Source organism: Myotis brandtii, unplaced genomic scaffold, assembly GCF_000412655.1.
Source record: "Myotis brandtii unplaced genomic scaffold, ASM41265v1 scaffold8, whole genome shotgun sequence".
NCBI lineage: Eukaryota > Metazoa > Chordata > Mammalia > Chiroptera > Vespertilionidae > Myotis > Myotis brandtii.
This window is the reverse complement of record NW_005371219.1, coordinates 7,900,748-7,920,463: the sequence shown is the minus strand read 5'-3', so window position 1 is coordinate 7,920,463 and position 19,716 is coordinate 7,900,748.

Here is a 19,716-nt window from a genome sequence, read left to right as displayed (position 1 = left end):
TCTCTCTCTCTCTCTCTCTCTCTCTCTCCTCATCTCTGCCTGTGACTGATCTCTATTTTGTCAAATAGGCTCTGTGAGGGGCTGGATGAGAGCTGGGCACATTTGGGGAAGAATGTCCAATGATAGCCCACTCCCAAAGATTACCCCCAAATCTGTGGGTGGGTGTTGGCAGAAGGTATGAGGCAAAACAAAACAGGAGGATAAACATTTGCATCAGCATGATTGCTTTAGAAAAATAGGACAATTTGCAAAGTCTCTCTCTCTCTCTCTCTCTCTCTCTCCTCATCTCTGCCTGTGACTGATCTCTATTTTGTCAAATAGGCTCTATGAGGGGCTGGATGAGAGCTGGGCACATTTGGGGGAGAATGTCCAATGATACCCCACTCCCAAAGATTACCCCCAAATCTGTGGGTGGGTGTTGGCAGAAGGTATGAGGCAAAACAAAACAGGAGGATAAACATTTGCATCAGCATGATTGCTTTAGAAAAATAGGACAATTTGCAAAGGCTTTCGTTTCTGTTTAGAGCCGTGGTTCTCAACCTTCCTAATGCCGCGACCCTTTAATACAGTTCCTCATGTTGTGGTGACCCCCAACCATAAAATTATTTTCGTTGCTACTTCATAACTGTAATTTTGCTACTGTTATGAATCGTAATGTAAATATCTGATATGCAGGATGTATTTTCATTGTTACAAATTGAACATAATTAAAGCATAGTGATTAATCACAAAAACAATATGTAATTATATATGTGTTTTCCGATGGTCTTAGGCAACCCCTGTGAAAGGGTCGTTTGACCCCCAAAGGGGTCGCGACCCACAAGTTGAGAACCGCTGGTTTAGAGTGAAAGACATTCCTTCTTCCTATTTACAGAGCCTGGAGTGGGCACCACCTGGGTCTTCTGACTTTGATTCCAGATGAAGTTTTTGTCCTTTGCTCCACCCCTGTGAGCCAGTCTCTATGCCCTCTGTGGGGAGGGCGGGGAAGCTGAATGGAGGGAACATAAGATATTAGGGAACCCAAAGAAAAGAGCAAAAGGAACGGATATGGCAGACTGTCCTGCGGCCCAGGAATGATGAAGGGAGACTGCCACCTATGGGCCAGGTTCCAGGGAGCCCACACGTGGGCTCAGCCGGCCAGATGCAATCTCAACATTGAAGGAGTCTTCGTGGAAGAGTTAGTCACCAAAAAACACTCTCAACTCATTCATGACGAATGAGCACTTTTCCCAATTTAAAGAACATTTTTCTCTTCATAAGAGTACAATCTTGTGAGCCAAATTCTGTGTACAAAAGAAAAATAATTATATAACAGACATCTCTGGACCCACCATCAAATTAAACAGATGTTCACATCATTTGGCTAATCCCGCACACCACCTAAATCATTATGGCTGCTTAATAAAAGTGAATCGGCACAATTAGAGACAAACACCATCTTGCTGTGCCATCCTCATAGAAAAGCAATAGGATAAATAATGATGGGGCACATATCAAACAGATTACAGCAGATGCCTGTGAGGTTGGGAGGGATGGGAACTGAGAGTGGAATCAGGCACAAAGGGGGAAATACAATAAAACAAAATAAAACTAGAGAGGGGCCTTGCATATGGTAATGGTAACGGGTTAAGAACCAAAGAGGGTAATTGAATCAACTCTGCTCCCAAAGTGAAAAAGAAAATTCACAGGATTTGAGCTTGGGTGAGAGGGGGGAGTCCATTATGTTACAGTGGTTTCAATGGCGTCATACAGCTCTCCTTTGATATTTGAGATCTACGTGTTTGTGAATAGCAAATCCTATTATTCCCATTGTCTTCCACTATAAAATCAGATCTGCCACATCATCTCTACACAATATTGGATTTTGAGTGACTAAGCAGAGGAGGGGAGTGGTGGAGGTGTGTGTTTCTTTGTGTCTGTGAGTTTGTGCACATGTGTCTGTATGTAAATGTGTTTTTGCATGTGTTTATGTGTATATGAATGTGCATGTGTGTGTGTGTGCGCGTGCATACATGTGTGTACGTGTGTGGAAGGATTATGTTTCTGGAACTCTTAAGCCAGAAATGCAGCACCTGAAGGAAAGCTAAGCCCATCCAGGGAAGCAGTGCCCCCTGAACAGACACTAGCACAGGCCCTGGGCATGGATCAGAGAGGCAGAGCTGGGCTGCAGAATTTTCTACAGAGGTCAGCAAGTAACACGTAGGGTGCCGGCCTGTACTTCTGGCAAGAACTCAAGGAAGCACAGGAAAGTACACAGCTAAAGCAGGAAAGGCATTTCTCAGCACAAAGCAGGCTGGGTGAGGGAGAACAACCTGGGCCGAACCATTCTCTTAGGCCCCTGGCCGAGGGTCATCATCATCATTCCTTACTGAAAAGGAGCTCGCCACTGATACCAGAACCTGCCAAAATGCCCAGGGTTCTTTGCACACAAGCACATAAATGGTTCTGAATTCTCAGTGGCTTAATCATTCTCGAAAAATTCTCTTATGTTTTATGACATGTAAGTTCAAGGAACTCTCTAGATGTTGTGGTATTAGGACACGTGGGAGGTGAGTCATAACCAGGAAGATTTTGGTGTCTTTAATGGATTAGTAAATACTGTGTACTGTTGTTTCATTTTTAAAAATGTTTATAGAGATACTAGAGGGCCGGTGCACGGATCCGTGCATGGGTGGGGTCCCTCGGCCTGGCCTGTGGGGATCGGACTGAAACTGGCAGTCTGACATCCCCCGAAGGGTCCCAGATTGCAAGAGGGCACAGGCCAGGCCAAGGGATCCCACCGGTGCACGAATCTGTGCATCGGGCCTCTAGTACGCAGATAAAATCTTTGGTTAATCTCTTCCCGCCCTCTCCCCTTCCCCCTTCCCTCTGAGATTCATCCATCTGTTCCCTGTTTCCATGCCTGTGAATTGAGCATCTGCCCCCTGGTGGTCAGTGCGTGTCATAGCTACCGGTCGAATGGTCGCTTAGGCATATATATATATATAAAGTGTAATATGAAAATTGACCAAATGGCCGAACAGCAGAATGACAGTCTGGATGACCTTCCAGATGATCTTCCAGATGACCTTCCAGATGAAGCTGGGGCTGTGAGGGCCGAGGCAGCCAGGGCTGCGAAGGCCTACTCTTGCTCAAATTTTGTGCATCGGGCCTCTAGTATATAAATATTTTCTTTGTATCTTTTTAGCTTACCATTATGTATTTTAGATTTATATCTGTGTAGATGATATAGATCTAGTTCACTCTTGTTAACTGCTGTGCCATGTTGCATTGCGTCAGTAATCCACATTTTATTTGCCCATTTGACTCCTGAAGGTCAGCCAGCTTGTTTCCACTTTTTAGCTATTACAGGGAGTGTGGAAAAGAACATTCTTTTGTATCTCCTTGGGTCCACATGTATCTCTCAGGAACTTCTAGACACATAAAGGTGAAATTGTTGCTCTTAGGTTATATATTAACTTTACCAGGCATTGCCAAATCACTCTCTCTAGTGGTTAAATCATTTTACACTGCCCCAACAGCAGACAAAAGTTTCATTTCTGCATTCTCACCAAGTGTTGATACTGTCAGAGTTAATATTTTTGTCTTACTCTAAGTGTGAAATAATATCTTTGCTTCTAATAGGCATCTCCTTGACTAATGATGTCAACCACATTTTCACGTGTCTGTTGGCCATTAAATGTCCTCTTCTGCTAATAGCTTTTTCACATCCTTTGCCATTTTCGTGTTTGGTTGTTTCTCTTTTTCTTGCTTATTTTTAGGAATTTATTGTACATTTTTAAATACTTTTCTTTGGTTGGAAATGTAGGTTGCAGGTATTTTCTCCAAGTCTGTGCCTGTCTACTTTGTTATTGATATCATTTGTCATTGAAAAGTTTTTTAAAATTATGTAGTTCAGTTTATCACTTTCCCGTGGTAATTTTTGGTTTGTGCCCTCTAGGATGTCATACATGTTTTCTTGTAGTCTGTCTATATGTTTACAGCTTTCCATTAACACTTTGAAATTTACTTTTGTACATGCCATGAGGTACGCATCTAATTTTTCCCTTTGAAAATATTGTTAGCAAATAGTCTCAGTGCCATTTATTAGTCACTTTCCCTTCTGACTTGTAATATCACCTGTCATATTCCAGGTTTCCATTTATGTGTTAGTGTTTGTGCTTTTTCAGAAAATCTGTCTCATTGATCTATTTATCCAAATGCTGATTGCAGAGTATTTGAATTACTATAACTTTGTGAAAAGTCTTGATATCTGTTAGGGTGAATTCTTTCTCTGTTTCAAAGTTGTTTTAGCTGTTCTTGGCCCCTTACTCTTCTGAATGGATTTTATGATCTGCTTAGCAAGTCAGTGAAAATTTCTCCAGGGATTAATAAAAGATATTAAATTTGTAGTGTAAATTTAGGAAAACTACTATTGTTAAGCTATTGTTATCCCATATGTGAACATGTTATGTCGCTCCATTTTTTCAGGTTATCTTTTATGTCTTTCAATAAAGCTTTAAAGTTTTCTCCATAAAAGTTTTTTCTATTCTTTTGTTAGATTTATTTCTCGATACCATATAGTTTTTTTGTAGTGCTGTAAATGGCATATCTTTTTATCTCATTCTCACTCTTGAATGATAGTTTAACTGTGTATAGAAGTCCAAGTTGGCAGTTATTTTCCCTCAACATTCTGAATATATTTTCTCTTAGTAAACTAGGAAAAGAAGGAACATTTCTTAACCTGAAAAAGTGTATCTATCAAAGCCCTATATCTGATTCTTAAAGGCAAAATGCCTAACAACATCCCATTTAAAGTCAGATACAAGACAAGGAAAAATATTCAAATGCAATTTCATCCTAAATACCAGGAACAGTTAGAAATGTAATTCAAAAAACACCACATACAGCTAAATTTATTTAAATTAAATCTGAGTTTCAGCCTTTTAACTGGTGAATTTAGTCTATTTACATTATTATAATTACATTCTGTGATGAATTTATTCTTTAATCTTATTTTATGCTTTCCATTCAACATGTTGTTTTCTCCTTTTTGCCCTTTATAGAACTGATAAATTTCCTTCTGTCAGGTGATTATATTTCTGTTTTTGCTTATTTACTTTTCAATTTAGCAAGCATATCATTCAACAATTTGTAGATTAATCAACACCCCTTGCTTTCCTTTTAAACAAAAAAAGGATCTCAGGTACTTTGTCTGTCATTCTCTGTCTCTTCTCACATATTATTATTTCTAGTATTTTAGTTCCATCTTTATTCATAACTTTTGTTAGTGCTTTTGCTGCTATTACTTCAAACATTCAATGTTTCTTTTGATTTGACTATACTCTCCATTGCTTCTTTTCAAAACATTAAGAAATCATTCACATACTATACAATTCACCCACTTAAAGTTTACAACTCAATGATTGTCAGTGTATTTACAGAGTTGTATAATCACCAACAAAGTCAACTTTAGAACATTTTCATGACTCCCCAAAGAAACCTCATATCCATTAACAGTCATTCCCTGTTTTCCTCCAATTCTCCCGGCCCTAAGCCATCACTAACCTGCTTTTAAATCCATAGATTTGCATATTCTGGACATTCATAGAAATGGAATTGTATAATAATATGCTCTTTTGTGACTGTTTTCTTTCATTTAACATAATGTTTTCAAGGTTCATCCATGTCGTAGTCTGTATTGTACTTCATTCCTTTTATGGCTGAATAATATTTCATTGTGTGGAAACATCACCTTTTATTTAACCATTCACCAGTTAATGGACATTTGGGTTGTTTCCACCTTTTAGCTACTATGAATAATGCTGTTACGAACATTTGTGTGCAAGTTTCTATGTGGACATATAGTTTCATTTATCTTGGGTATATATCTAGAAGTGGAATGACTGGGTCAAACACTAATTCTCAGGTTAGCCTTTGGATGAATTTCCAGACTGTTTTCCAAAGAGGCTATATATCATTTTACATTCCCACAACAATGTATGAGAGTTCTAATTTCTCGATATCCTTGCCAACACTTTTTATTATGTCTTTTTTTATAGCCTTTCAAACAATGTGTGTGAAGTGGTACCTCATTATGGTTTTCATTTGCATTTCCCTAGAGAATAATGATGGTAAGCATCGTTTTTTGTATTTTTATTAGTCATTTCTATATTTTCTTTGAAGATACAAATCTCCCCTTTTAAATTGGGTTATCTGTCTTTTTATGTAAGAGTTCTTTATTATAGATACAAATAACAACTAATATATGATTTACAAATATTTTTTCCATTTTGTGGGTTATAGTTTCACTTTCTTGATAGTGTTCTTCAAAGCACAAAGGTTTTTGATTTTAATAAAATCTAATTTGTGTATTTTTTCTTCTGTTGCTTGTGTTTTTGGTGTCATATCTAAGCAGGTTTTGCCTAACCAAGGTCATGAAGATTTATTCCTGTTTTTTTCTAAGCATTTTATAGTTTTAGCTCTTACATTTAGGTCTGTGATTGATTTTGAGACAATTTTTGTGTATACAGGGAAGAAGAGGTCCAACTTTATTCTTTTACATGTAGCAATCAGTTATCCCAATAACACTTGTTGAAAGATTATTTTTACACTGTTGTGTTGCCCCTTGTTGGGAATTAATTGAACATAAATATATGGTTTAATTTTGGGCTCTATTCCATTGATTTATATATCTATTATTTTTTAAAATATATTTTTATTGATTTCAGAGAGGGAGGGAGAGGGAAAGAGAGATAGAAACATCAATGATGATAATCATTGATCGTCTGCCTCCTGTACTCCCCCTACTGGGGATGGAGCCGGCAACCCGGGCATATGCCCTTGACCAAAATCGAACCTGGGACCCTTCAGTCTATAGGCCAACACTCTATCCACTGATGGCTAGGGCTGTATTTCTATTTTTAATTCAGTGTTACACTGTCTTCATTATTGTAACTTTGTAATAAGTTTTAAAATCTGGAAGTGTGAGTCATCCAACTTTTTTTCTTCTTGTTTAAGATTGCTATTCTGGGTCTCTTGTACTTACATATGAATTTTAGTATCATCTTCTCAATTTTTGAACAAAAATCCAGCTTGGATTTTGATAAACATTGCATTGAATCTGTAGATGACTATGGCAGTATTGCCCTCTTAACAATATTGAGTCTTTCAATCCATTAGCATGGGATGTCTTTTCATTTATTTAAGAATTCTTTAATTTACTTTAATACTGTCCTGTAATTTTTAGAGTATAAGTTTGTAATTTTGCTAAATTTATTGATAGTTTATTGTTTATTTTTTTAATAGTTAATCTTTTATGCTAGTATAAATGTAATTGTTTTCTTTTATTTTCAGATTGTTCATTGTTAATTTATTGCTTCTTAAATTCTTTCTCATGGGTTCATTTTTCCTATTCCCTGAAGGACATCCTTTTGTAGTTCTTTCATAAAGAATCTGTGAGTGGAAAATTCTCTTAGTTTCTGTCTGAAAATGTCTTTATTTCACTCTTATTCATGAATGATAATTTATCTGGGTATAGAATTATAGGTCAGTAGTTCTTAAGATAGTTTTCTATTTTATTTTTGCCTCAACTTTTGCAGATGAGATGTTAACTCTCAGTCTACATAATTGTTCCTTTATAGACAATGTGCCTTTTCCCTCCTGGTTGTTTTTACGTTGTTCTAAAGTTTATTTTTTGAAGTTCCACAGTTTCACCCTATATATCTGAGATATATTTGATTTATTCTAGTCAATATTTGTTGTGCTTCTTCAATCAGAGGCCTGAATTTTTTTGTTCATTCTAGAATATTCTCAGCTATTACCTCATTAGTTGAATACTGCATTGCTCTAGTCTTTTTCTTGCATGTCTATAAATATTATACTTTCACATTTTACTCTTCCATTCTTTTAATTTTGTCATTAAAAAATCTAATTATGAACTGTATTTTGACTACTTTTCAGATCTATTTTCTAGTTCATTGTTGTGATTTTTTTTTTATTTAATTCAAAAGTAAGGGAGTTGACTTTCCTCGCAAAGAATATTAAATCTCAAAAGGAGGATAAAAATTTCATCTAGGGGAAACATTTTCCATAAAAAAGACACTGCCTTCTCCAATCATATCCTTTAAAAATATAGAATATTCTCTAAGGTGGCTATGATTTTTTAAAATAAGTATTTTTTAAATGATTGAATTTATGCTAAGGAAATATCTCTGAAAATGGTGATGAGGGAAAAGACCACATATATCTTGCTTTTACTTGTTGAAACTGGCCGGTCAGTAGGATGCAAAAGCATATATTTTGAGGTCAACCAGACCTGGGTTCAAATGCCAGCTTTACTATTAACCAGTTATGTGACTTTGGCAACTTACTTTAGCCTCACTGACACTCTCTGAATGTTAATTTCATCATCTATTAAAAACCCATCAGCATTGACAGGAGGAACCAATAATATGATGTATATAAAGTGCCTTGTGCAGAGTCTGGCCATTGGCAGGTGTTTCATAAAATAGTATCATTATTTCCTGCGTAAGAATCCTAATCAGTACTGGTGTCATCATGTCAGTTATCCCCATATAGTATTTGAAATCTTTTCATTAGTCATGTCTCCTTTGCTGTAACTTTGATATCCCTATAATATACAGATCAATGATTAATCCAGGTAAGGGATGGAACAGTTGCTTGTGGAAATGTTTGTGGTAAGTTATTTTTCATGAACCTTTCCTTTGCACCAGTCCCCTTTGACAGCGATCAAAGCCCCAAATAAAACATCCTGGGGTCCTTTCTTGCAGCGGATGCTATAATGCAAAGTCTGTCTGGGAGGCACCTCCTGTAAGCAAGACCTCTAGGACTCTTAAAAGATAAATGCTTAGAAAATGAATTCAATCAAAATGGAACTGTTATAAATACACCCTCTCTGTAATTTCTCAAGAAAACATATTTAATTCTGTCTGGCAGCATCCTCTAAATTGAATTCACATTAGATAGATGAGTTCATTGGGAGAATATAATATATTGATGCAGGAATCACTCTGCCTTTGGTGGGGGCACTCAGTGTCCCCAAAAGGTGAACATGCCTCATGCTCAGGTATTGCCTTCACCAGGCTGTTCCCACAAATTCATTCTCTAGTGATAATTATGCCAGGAAATGGGATTTTTCCTGTACACACCTTTTAGTGACCAATATCCCTATATATCTAGTGTATTCAAATATTTTCATGGATAAGCTTCTTGACTAAACAGCCACAAGAATGTAGAATTAATTAAACACCTTTATTAAACAATATAATTTAGCCTATTATCTGCAACCCACCATGGCAGGTCTTCATTGCCCAGAGCACAGAGACTGCTTGAGCCATTGACAAAATGGTGATCCCATTGTTAATATCACTAAAACATTTAATACAGGGGAAGCTTAAATGATTTAGTGATATTAATAACTATACTAGTTACTATTTATTATGTAGTCTCTGTGTGCCTGATATGAATATATATTATTATATGGTCCCTGTGTGCCTGATGTTAATACATATTATTAACATATATCAGTGTATATTTATACGTACATAATAAATATTAAATTCAGTTTCCATAGTAACTCTGTGAGGAAGGTAGTATTATTAGACCCATTTTAGAGATGAGGAAATGAAGCACCAGGAGTTCAGTGCTCAAGGGTGCACAGCTGGCAGCGGCAGAACTGGGTTCAGCAGGGAAGTCATTCTACCGTCACCACATGCATGTGAGGAGGCCGGAGGTGCGAGGGCTGTCCTCTGTGCTCAGTGATTCCTGGACTCAGCTGAGGAGCAGGAGCCATGCTTCTTCCCACCTGCCTAGCACGCAACGCCTCTAGATATACTGTCAAAAAGCTTAAAATTAAAAAATTTTTTAGCTCCACTTAATTTAAATTTTATGCTTACCTTACCTTATATTTACCTTAACAATTCCACTGACACTGAGGCAATAGTTCTGCCCTTCCTCCCTCCCTCCTTCCTCCCTTCCTTCATGTTTGCTGAGTGCTTAGGGATAGAATCTAATAAATAAAATAAACTGACAAACAAAATCAATCCAGAGACATGGAAGCAACAGACTGAAGAATCTCAAGAGGGGAGGGGGGAAAGATTAACCAAATAACTTATATGCATATATATACATAACCTATGGACACAGACAATAGGGGAGGTGGTCAATGAGGGGGGAGGGGGATATCGGTAATACTTTCAATAATAAAGATACATTTTTAAAAAGAGAGAATGAAGAGGAGGATGAGAAAAGATTCTCTTCCCTTGGGAGTTTGCATTCTAGGCCAGGAAACAGACTGCATACACGTGAAACAGAGGATGAGACAACAGTGCGGGTCACAGGCTGACCCCTTGGTTAGCACAGGCGGGACCACTTCAATGAGCTCAGCCTCTTCCTCCTTCACAGTTAGGCTCCAGCCCGCTCTCTGATGGAGTTAATGCTCCACGTCCCACGCTGTGGCCTCCCCAGCTCATTGCCTTGGCTCTGCCACGGTCCTCCCGCCTTTGCTGCCTGTTCCTCGTTGGGTCTTCTTGGTGAGCAGGGCCAAGGCACTCTGACCAAGTGGACATCATACATTTCAGACCCCTCGAGGGGATGGAAGTCCACCTCCTGGGCTGACGGAGGCACAGTCAGGGCATCACATTGGCTTTAGCACAGAGTGACGCTTATCTCTCTTTAGAGAGGGGTCTGAAAACACTGGCCATCAACGGGCATTTCAGGACGTTGATATGGTGATTATAAAACAGGGAGATTTCTGTCTCATCCTCTGTCCTCGGCTGTCTTCGTCAGTCCGGGATGTCATAACAGAATCCCATAGACTGGGTGGCTTAAACGACAGAAATGAATTTCTCACGGTTCTGGTGGCTGGGAAATTCGAGATCAGGGTGCCTCTGGGGAGGGCCCTTCTCCTGGTTTGTAGAAGGTCCCCTTTCTGTACCCTCTCATATAGGAGAGAGGAAGCGCTGATGTCTCCTCTTTTTATAAGACCACTAATTCCATCATGGGGGCCCTCCCTTCAGGACCTCATCTAAACTTAGTCACCTCCCAAAGGCCCTACCGCCCGATACCATCACATTCGAACTTAGGTTTCAACATATGCATTTTGGGGGGCACATCCACTCAGACCATAACAGAAGTGAAGCTGCTTTTAACTCCTACAAGTAAGATTGTCTTCCTGGCTCCCTCTTCTCCTGGCCCCCTCCCTCCCCCACCACCAAACTGGACCTCACACCTTCCCAGCTGATTCTCTACCAAGTGGGACATTTACTTTTATGAAAGATCAGAATAACTCATCTCCCCAGAGTGGCCACCTTCTACTACTAGCTCACAGATCAAAGAAGGTAGCTTATGTGAATACTTGGCTCCATAAAACTTCTGAAGAATCTAGCCCAAAAAGATATTTTCATGAAAATCATTTTTTTGTAATACATGCACAAAAATCAGAGTTCAAAAGAGCATAACATCCATTTATCAAACCTCATCAAGTGGTATCTCATTAAAGCTGACATAAACTGGAAAAAAAATACTGGTTACTAAAAGCAATTCCTGTTCCCAGCCACTCTATCCCTCTCTGGAGGCCACTGCTGTCTTTTTTTGGGGGGAGGGGGGGCGGGGAGTGGGAGGAGGGAAATGGGAGAGTGAGCGGGACATAGCCTTCTAGAGGTAACTGCCTGCACGCACTTACCAAGTTGTTTTATTTAAATAGAGAGGGCGGGGTTTTGTGCATTCAGCTCTGCTCCTTGCTTCTTTCTGTCTCTTGATGGATGGCGGCGACCGCTCTGCCACTGCAGGGAGTACCGCCTCTGTCTTTGGATGGCAGCGTAGTTTCCCCGTATGGATACAGCACAGTATCCAGGCCAGTTCTTTGTAAAGATCTTTTAGGCTGCTTGCAATCTTTTGTTGTTTCAAACAATGCTTATATGTAAGCGTAGCTATGGAATAAATTCCCATATAAGGAGAACCATTGGGTCAGATGGTATGCACGCTTTAAAAGCTGTGAAATAGTTTAAATATAGAATGAAGAATAAAGAATAGTGTAACTAACACTCTACCCAGCATTCTTACACCTCAACAAGGAAAATCACTCTTCATTTAGGAAGCACCAAAGTGTAAAGTTACTACTCCGTGGCTTACGCGTTAGTGATTTGGAATGAGGAGGTTATCTGATTTCACGTTGAGATCCAGGAGCCTGCATTCAAATGGTGCTAGGATTGTGAATGTGTTCTAGCTAGAGGCCTCAGCGATGTCCAAAGTGGGTTGTTTTTCTAACCCATCACCTGTTTATTCCTGAGTATAACTGTTTGAAGTGCTTGACCCTAATCAATGACAGTGCCCAGGCCTGGCCTGACAAGGTGTGGGGGCTGGAAAGTGAGCTGAACTAGCTAACACGGGACTGCCTGGACCATGTAGAGTCCTCCCCAAGTATCCAGTTGTATGAGTAAGTGACTTCACAGGGATTAGTTTTATTTCTTATAAAATGGAATGAGCTTTCAGTTGTATTCTTAGCTTCCAAATTGATTGTGGCTTAATCTCTTTATAAAAGTCATGTGTGCGCTGTATGTGTAATTTCCATTATACTTTATCACAGACCTCATACCTTCTGCAAGGATTTTAATAATGCTTTTCTGAATAGGAGGTCCCATCCCCTGCTCCCCGTGGGTTCACTTTCTCTGCTGGTTGCACACGTACGGTGAAGGTTTTCCAGGTTTCCTATGAATGCTGATTTCTGTATTAAACACAGCCTAGTAAGTTTTAGCCTACCATGTGTGCAGACGCCTCTCCAGTGCTTTAAAATTTACTTAATTAAAATTCTAGGATATGATTCCAGTGGGTTACATTAGTCTCACTCTTACCTTCCTCGGTTTTCTCTTAGACTTTTTTTCTTATCAGAATTCATATTGAAGCAGCCTAGCAGACTGCTAAACTCGTAATTTATTACTTTAAAGAACCCGCTGAAATAATGAAAAGTGTTCACTGTTGAGCACAATGGAGTTAAACTCAGCTTGATATTTATACATCACTGCCCCAAGGATGCAGCTAACGGCCGCTTACAATGAAAGGGGAATGGCTGCCGAGATCTCCTCTCCATCTTTTATTTCTCTTTTTTCCTTTGAGCTAACATTATTCTGCCCGTTAGCCATCGAGTCAGATTTTATAATCTGCTTGCAGTGCAGGCGGGGACAAAGGATGTGTACTGTCTTTCCCCTTTATGCCCAGGGCACAGTGACGTGAGCACAGCGCGACCCATTGCCTGGGCAGGCGAGTACCGCCACGCACCGTTCAGACCACTCGGGCCTCTGAATTTCCCTCCCTTGGTGACAGAACACCCACTGGACTCCAGCAGCCGCTGGGCTCCGGCAGCCATTGGCCGGGACGCTCTACCTCCTGCCTTTCAGTAGGTAGAGGCCAGGTGGGGAGGTGGCCAATGGGTGCTTTGTATCCAGGAGAACGTGGCACAGTTAGCTATTTAAATCCAACCAGGGTGATGTCAGCCGGTGGGGCTGAAAGGGTTAGGAAAAAGGCTAAAGGGAGAAGAAATCTTGTCAGGCAGCATCATTTAGGGGGAGCTGGGCTGCGCATCGCCTGTGCACTGAGCCAGACTCCTAGGGCTCTCATGTGCCTCCTCCTCGCCTCCAACGAGGAGAAATGGCTGTGCAGAATAATCTGATGCTAAATTGCACGGGGAGAGTGTCATTCTTACATGATTTCTCTCTCTCTCTCTCTCTTTTTTTTTTTTTACTGGAAGGGCAGGTCTTTACTTAGATAAAAACACACAGCCCCGCTCTGGTTTGCAAACTGCCAGGGTTTCACAGGAAAGCTGGACCGCCTCTTGCACTGATAAGAGGAGAGCGTTTGCTCCTGCCTCTGGGGGGCTGGGGGTCCGGTCACCCCGCGGGAAGCTTGGAGAGAGAGTTCTCAGCTTCGATGCCGTTTTGCAGCACCAGCAGAAGTTCAGACTCAGGAAATGATGCTAAAGACATTTTGAAAAATGTGAGATGGGCTTGACACGGCGTTGGCACAGGATATGTGACAGGAAGCGGCGTGGCGAGTGGTGATAACGGCCTGGCCCGGGCTGGGGCCGGGCAGGGAGCTCCTTCTCCACAGAGCCCAGTGCCTGCGGTGGGAGCGCTCTGAGCACCCAGCCGGCGGCCTCACAGAGGGCAGACTGAGAGCCGACATCTGTCATGCCCTCGAGGGCCTGGGCAGGGGACAGACGGTGAGGAAGGTGGGTGGGGGCCCTGCGATCACCATCTCACCATCAAGGACCTGACAGTCCACTGCACACAGATCACCTTCTTCGAAGTTGTGTTAGTTCGGGCTGTTCTGGGCTCTGCTCACACCTTTCCCAAAGCCCCTCCTGTGGTGGAAAGCTGGCCTGGGGACCAGAGGGGATGCAGTGTTTGTCCCTGGGGCCTCTCCCGGAGGCCTCGCAGTGCCGCTTACACAGGTGCTCAGTAAGAATTAGATGAAGAGGACACGCTGACTCCTGCTGGTGCCGGAGTAAGTTAATAACGGCAAGATGCCCATCTCCAGGCAAATCCACTGCAGTGTGAGGACCTGCGGCAGATCGGCTCCGGGGGCTGTCCTTCCAGATGGCCGTGGCCTTTGTGTCAGGGAAGGGCTCCCCTCAAAGTCGGGTGCCCCCCCTCCACCCCCCGCTTGCGGTGCAGATTAGGAAACTGGTTTTACTTGCCGCTCGTAAAAAATCAACATCCTGGGCCCCAGACAGGGAGCTTTTCCACCCCGAGAGTGTTGTGCGTGTTTGAGTCCACATGGCAAGACCGGCTCTTGGGCAGTTAGCAAGTGCTCCTGCACTGGGCTTCCTACCATGCTTCCGCCCAGCATTGTTCCCCCAGCTCTGTCTTACAGGTTGCCTCTCACTGAGTAACTTCTGCTGTGAAGAGCGGAGGGGAAAACTTGATGATGGTATGAATTTAGAATAATTATATTTGTGTTTTTCCTGCAGTATTCTTCCTTGAAGGGGGAAGAAGGGAGGTATTGATAACTATTTGCCGCTTTGTTTTCCCAATGTTGTTATTGCTGCTGTCATTTTAACGTGTGGGAAGGAGGAACTATTTGAGGACTCCTTTGAACAACAAATTCTGCAGGAGTCCTGAAGGGGTCACTACATTTAAATAGTACAGAAGAACCCAGTATAGGCCACGACGTGACAGAGAGAGCACAGAGGAGAATTCCACAACATTGCAAAGTCAACAGGCAAGATCTCATCTCTGTCAAGCATGTCCAGGCCCAGGGAGATAAAAGTCCTTATCTCTAGGTAGACGATTCCTGCTTCAAGTTGCTCAAAACCTAGTGGAGGAGACAGACACGTATACCAGCACCTCTGAGACAAGGCACGTACGTGACAGAAGGGCCGTGTGCTCCGAACGCACCCGGAGCGCTGAAGAGGCGAGGTCATCCGCGGGGTGAGGCCTCCAAGTGGGACCTTAGGGATGAGGAGGATTGCAGCAGGTGGAATGGTGGAGATCTCAGAGGAAACTCTGCAACCTTAAAAAAAGAAATCTCCACGTCTGTGTGAACAAATAGAGCTCGAAGTCCAATACAGATTACATTGACAAGGAGGTGATTCAACAGTGTGTGGAGAGTTCCCACCTGTAAGAATAAAAAATATATATGCACGTAGTTGAGCTGTTGAGCTCTAAAGGCAGACTGGATCCAACTCTAAGCTCAGTCCTTTCGGTGCATTGTGTTATTGTTGGAGGTATTTACTGTCTCTTCCTGGGGAAGGTTTTTCTTTCCTGTTCAGTGGTGCCAGGCTGGTCATGTGACCTGCTTGCGAGCAGTAGTGAGGTATGCCCCTTCTGAGCAGATGCTTTAAGAGCCATCACTGACTCCTGCCATGTGCTCTTTTCCTGAGATTCTGGTGATCGGCTACCTCCTCGATAGAGAGGGCTCCTTAGGCTTCAGCGTGGGTTCTGGAAAGAAGACAGCCTGGAGCAGATACACACATGGTTGGCATGGTTCATTGGCATAAGCAAGAAACAAACCTTCATTATTGTCAGCCACTGAGCTGTTGATACTATAGCATAACTCAGCCTAAGTTGGCTGATAGATATCTTACAGCCAATGGGGTTTTATTTGACCTCTTTAAACCTCAGTTTCCTTGTCTATAAAAATGGGGATATTAGTAGTACCTACCTCAGAGGATCACTGTGAGGTTAAAATTCGTTCACTTTAAAGAACACTGCAGGATGTCTAGTCCATAAAAAGAATTCAGTAAATGTTAGCTATCTTTAAAGCTGCATAGAAAGGTCTGGAGGAATGTACACCAACCTGTTAATAATAGCTATTTCTTTAAAAAAAACTTTTTTTAATTTAAGTATAGTTGGTGCACAGTATTATTAGCTATATTAGTTTCAGGTTTACAATATTGTAATTTGACATTTTTATACCTTATAATGTGATCATCCCACTAATTCTAGTAATCACCTGTCACCATGTAAACTTATCACAATATTATTGGCTATATTCCCCTTCACCTTTTTCACCCATCACCCTACTCCTCCCCTCTGGCCACCATCCCTTTAGTCTTTGTTTCTATGAGTCTGTTTTTGTTTTGTTTGTTCAAAAAACAGTTCTCTCTTGAATGTGAGGTTATGGGTAACTTTCATTTTCTACCCAATTTATTTACTTAATCAAATTTTTATAATGGATGTGTAATAGTTTAAGAATCATAAAAACTAGATATTTCCATTTTGGAAAAATGAACAATAGACCCAGTACATTTCTCTATCACAGTGCTTATTGCACCAAACTGACTCATATTGCCCTGCGATATGAGCATCTGGCCTACTGGATGGCACAGCACATGCTGACACTAATGTAATTGACCCCACTTTCTCATCTGGATGACTGGGCGAATGGTAGGTCGGGAACCTGGGCATGGCTTAGTGGGTCCTGTGTTTCAGGGTCTCTTACGAGGCTGCAATCAAAGTATTGGCCAGGGCTGGGGCCTCATCCGAGGCTTGAATGGGGAAGAATCCACTTTCACACTCTGTGGTTGTTGGCGGGATTCAGTTCCTTGCATGTTATCAGACTAAGGGTCTCATTTCCATGCTGGCTGTCAGCTGGGGGCTTCCCCAAGTTTATTGCCATGTGGGACTCTCCATATGGTGGGTTATTTCATCAAAGCCAGAAAGGGAGAGAGTCAGTAGAGGAAGTCTGCTAGCAAGATGAAAGTTATAATTTTACATCTTGCGATCACAGGAGTGACATCACTTTTGCCAAATTCTGGTTCGAAACAAGTCACAGGTCCCTCCCACACTCAAGGAAAGGAAGTCCACAAGGCTCTGAATACCAGGAGGCAGGAATTATTGGGGGTCATCCTCGAGTCTGTCTGTAACAAAAAAGAAATGACCAATTTTGAATACAAAGAAGGGAAACTGAGGGAACTAACACACAGAAGATGGCTCTTCTCCTAGTAAAAAAGGAGATAGCCCTGGCCACTGTTGTTCAATGGTTAGTGCATCGGACTGCATACCGAAGGGTCTCAGGTTTGATTCCTGGTCAAGGGCATGTACCTGGGTTGTGGGTTTGCTCCTCACCCCCAGTTTGGTCACATGTGGGAGGCAACCAATCAATGTGTCTCTTTCACATTGGTGTTTCTCTCTCCCTTCCCCTCTCTCTGAAAAGCAATGGAAGAAATACCCTCAGGTGAGGATTAACAAACAAGGAAAGGAAAGGAAAGGAAAGAAGGAAAGGAAAGGAAAGGAAAGGAAAGGAAAGGAAAGGAAAGGAAAGGAAAGGAAAGGGAAAAGAAAAGGAAAGAAGAAAGAAAAGAACAGAAAAAGAGATGAGGTCACCCCTTGAGAGAGAAGGGGTCAAAATGGAGAGAATGGAGGATGTAGGGGGAAAAAAATGTTTGCCATGAGGAGAGGGAGTTCATAGGTTAAGTAGGTGACTTCTGAACAGCCCAGCCAGATTACAAAGTGTGGATCTGATGTGGAGGCAAATGGCAGTTAAATGACTCACTCCAACAATAGATGGTATCCCATTTTCAATCTGGAAACTAATGGATGGAGGAGGGATTGCCCCAGGGTTGAGTGTGTTAAAAGTCAAGGTCAAGAGTGTACTAAAAGGGCGTGTTAAAGATCAGGGTCAAAAGTCTCTATGGTGCAGGTAAAAAACAAACAAACTAACATACAAAAGAATCCAAGTGACTCAGAGTTATTTTTCTACCTTTTACTTCCACATTCCTACTTCTCCAACTGTCCCAAAGTAAGTCTGAGTGTTCCAGAGTTGGCCTGGCTCTGTGAAGGCCAACGTTCTGCCAAGACGAAGGGACAGGTCCCAGCACGGCTTCCAGACAGCCTCCATGCGGACACTGCAAAACAGAAGCTTTCTGTGGACACAGGATCCCCCTAGGAGGCCCCCAGGCCCCTTCCCTACCTCCAAGCACTTTTCTGGCACTTCCAATGGCTCTCATCACCTTCCTCTCTCACCTGTGCCCACCTCTTCTTCATCAAGCACTGGCTGAGGGAGTGCTTATCAAGTTCCTTTTATTGGCTAGTCCCATTCTTTATACAGTTAAAATGAGTTACTGACCGTCACTACACTGACCTTGGACTCACAATGGGTCAAGGAGTTTAAAATGCGGAAGTAAGTAGAAACTGTGATTAGTTTGTGAAGAAATCTGACTATCAATTTCCTGGATTAATTGTTGTCTTTCATTACGATGCCATCACTTGGGCTTGACATTATGCTGTTGAATAGGGCTAGACCAACAGAAGAGAAAAACGCATGGCCTTTGAAGGTCATCCTGCCCAGCCCCCTTCCTTCCAGCAAGGCCCCAGCAGTCATCGTCCTGTAGGAAGACTGCAGGAGGAGGACATGAGCTCTTGTCTACATGCAACGCTGATGATAGAGAGTATTTTTTTTAAAAGCTTTGAGTCAATGTAAAGTTTTCTTGCTTCAGAGAACTCTTAGAGAGAGGATAATTTCCCACATGAATAGAGCTATGGCAGGTCTCATTCACCCTAGTACCCAGCCCATTGCAGGCCCATAATACTCATTCAATAAACATTTGTTGAGCTGAAATGAGCTTATCAAAGGATGACACATGAGCAAATATGAGTCATTGTTTAATGAAGTCAAATATAGTCATGCGCCTCTTAACATGGGATTAGGTTCTGAGAAATGCATAGGCAATTTCATTGTTTTGTGAAAATCACAGAGTGTACATTCACAAACCTAGATGGGACAGCCTAGTACACACTGAGGCTGTATGGTATAGCTGCTCCTTGGCTACAAGCCTGTACAGCATGTTGCCACACAAAACAACACGAGATTAAATTAAGCACAAGAAACATGGTAAACATGAGTGTATGAGGCTGCTGCTGGTGGAACACAGCTACTGTTTTACAGTAAACATTTTTCTATAAGTAGAAAGAGCACACTCTGAGGTAAATATGAAAAGTATAATATAGGAAATATATAAACCAGGAACATAGTTGCTCATTGTCAAGTATCATATACTGTACATAATTGTACATGCTATACTCGTATAGGACTGGCAGTGCAGTAGGTTTGTTTAGACCAGCATCACCACAAACATATGAGCTAACCCACTGCACTATGATGTGATGATGGCTTCAGTGTCACTAGGCGATAGGAATTTTTTAGCTTCATTATAATCTTATGGGACCACCATTGTATATGTGGTCCATCATTGACCAAAACATTGTTATGGGACACATG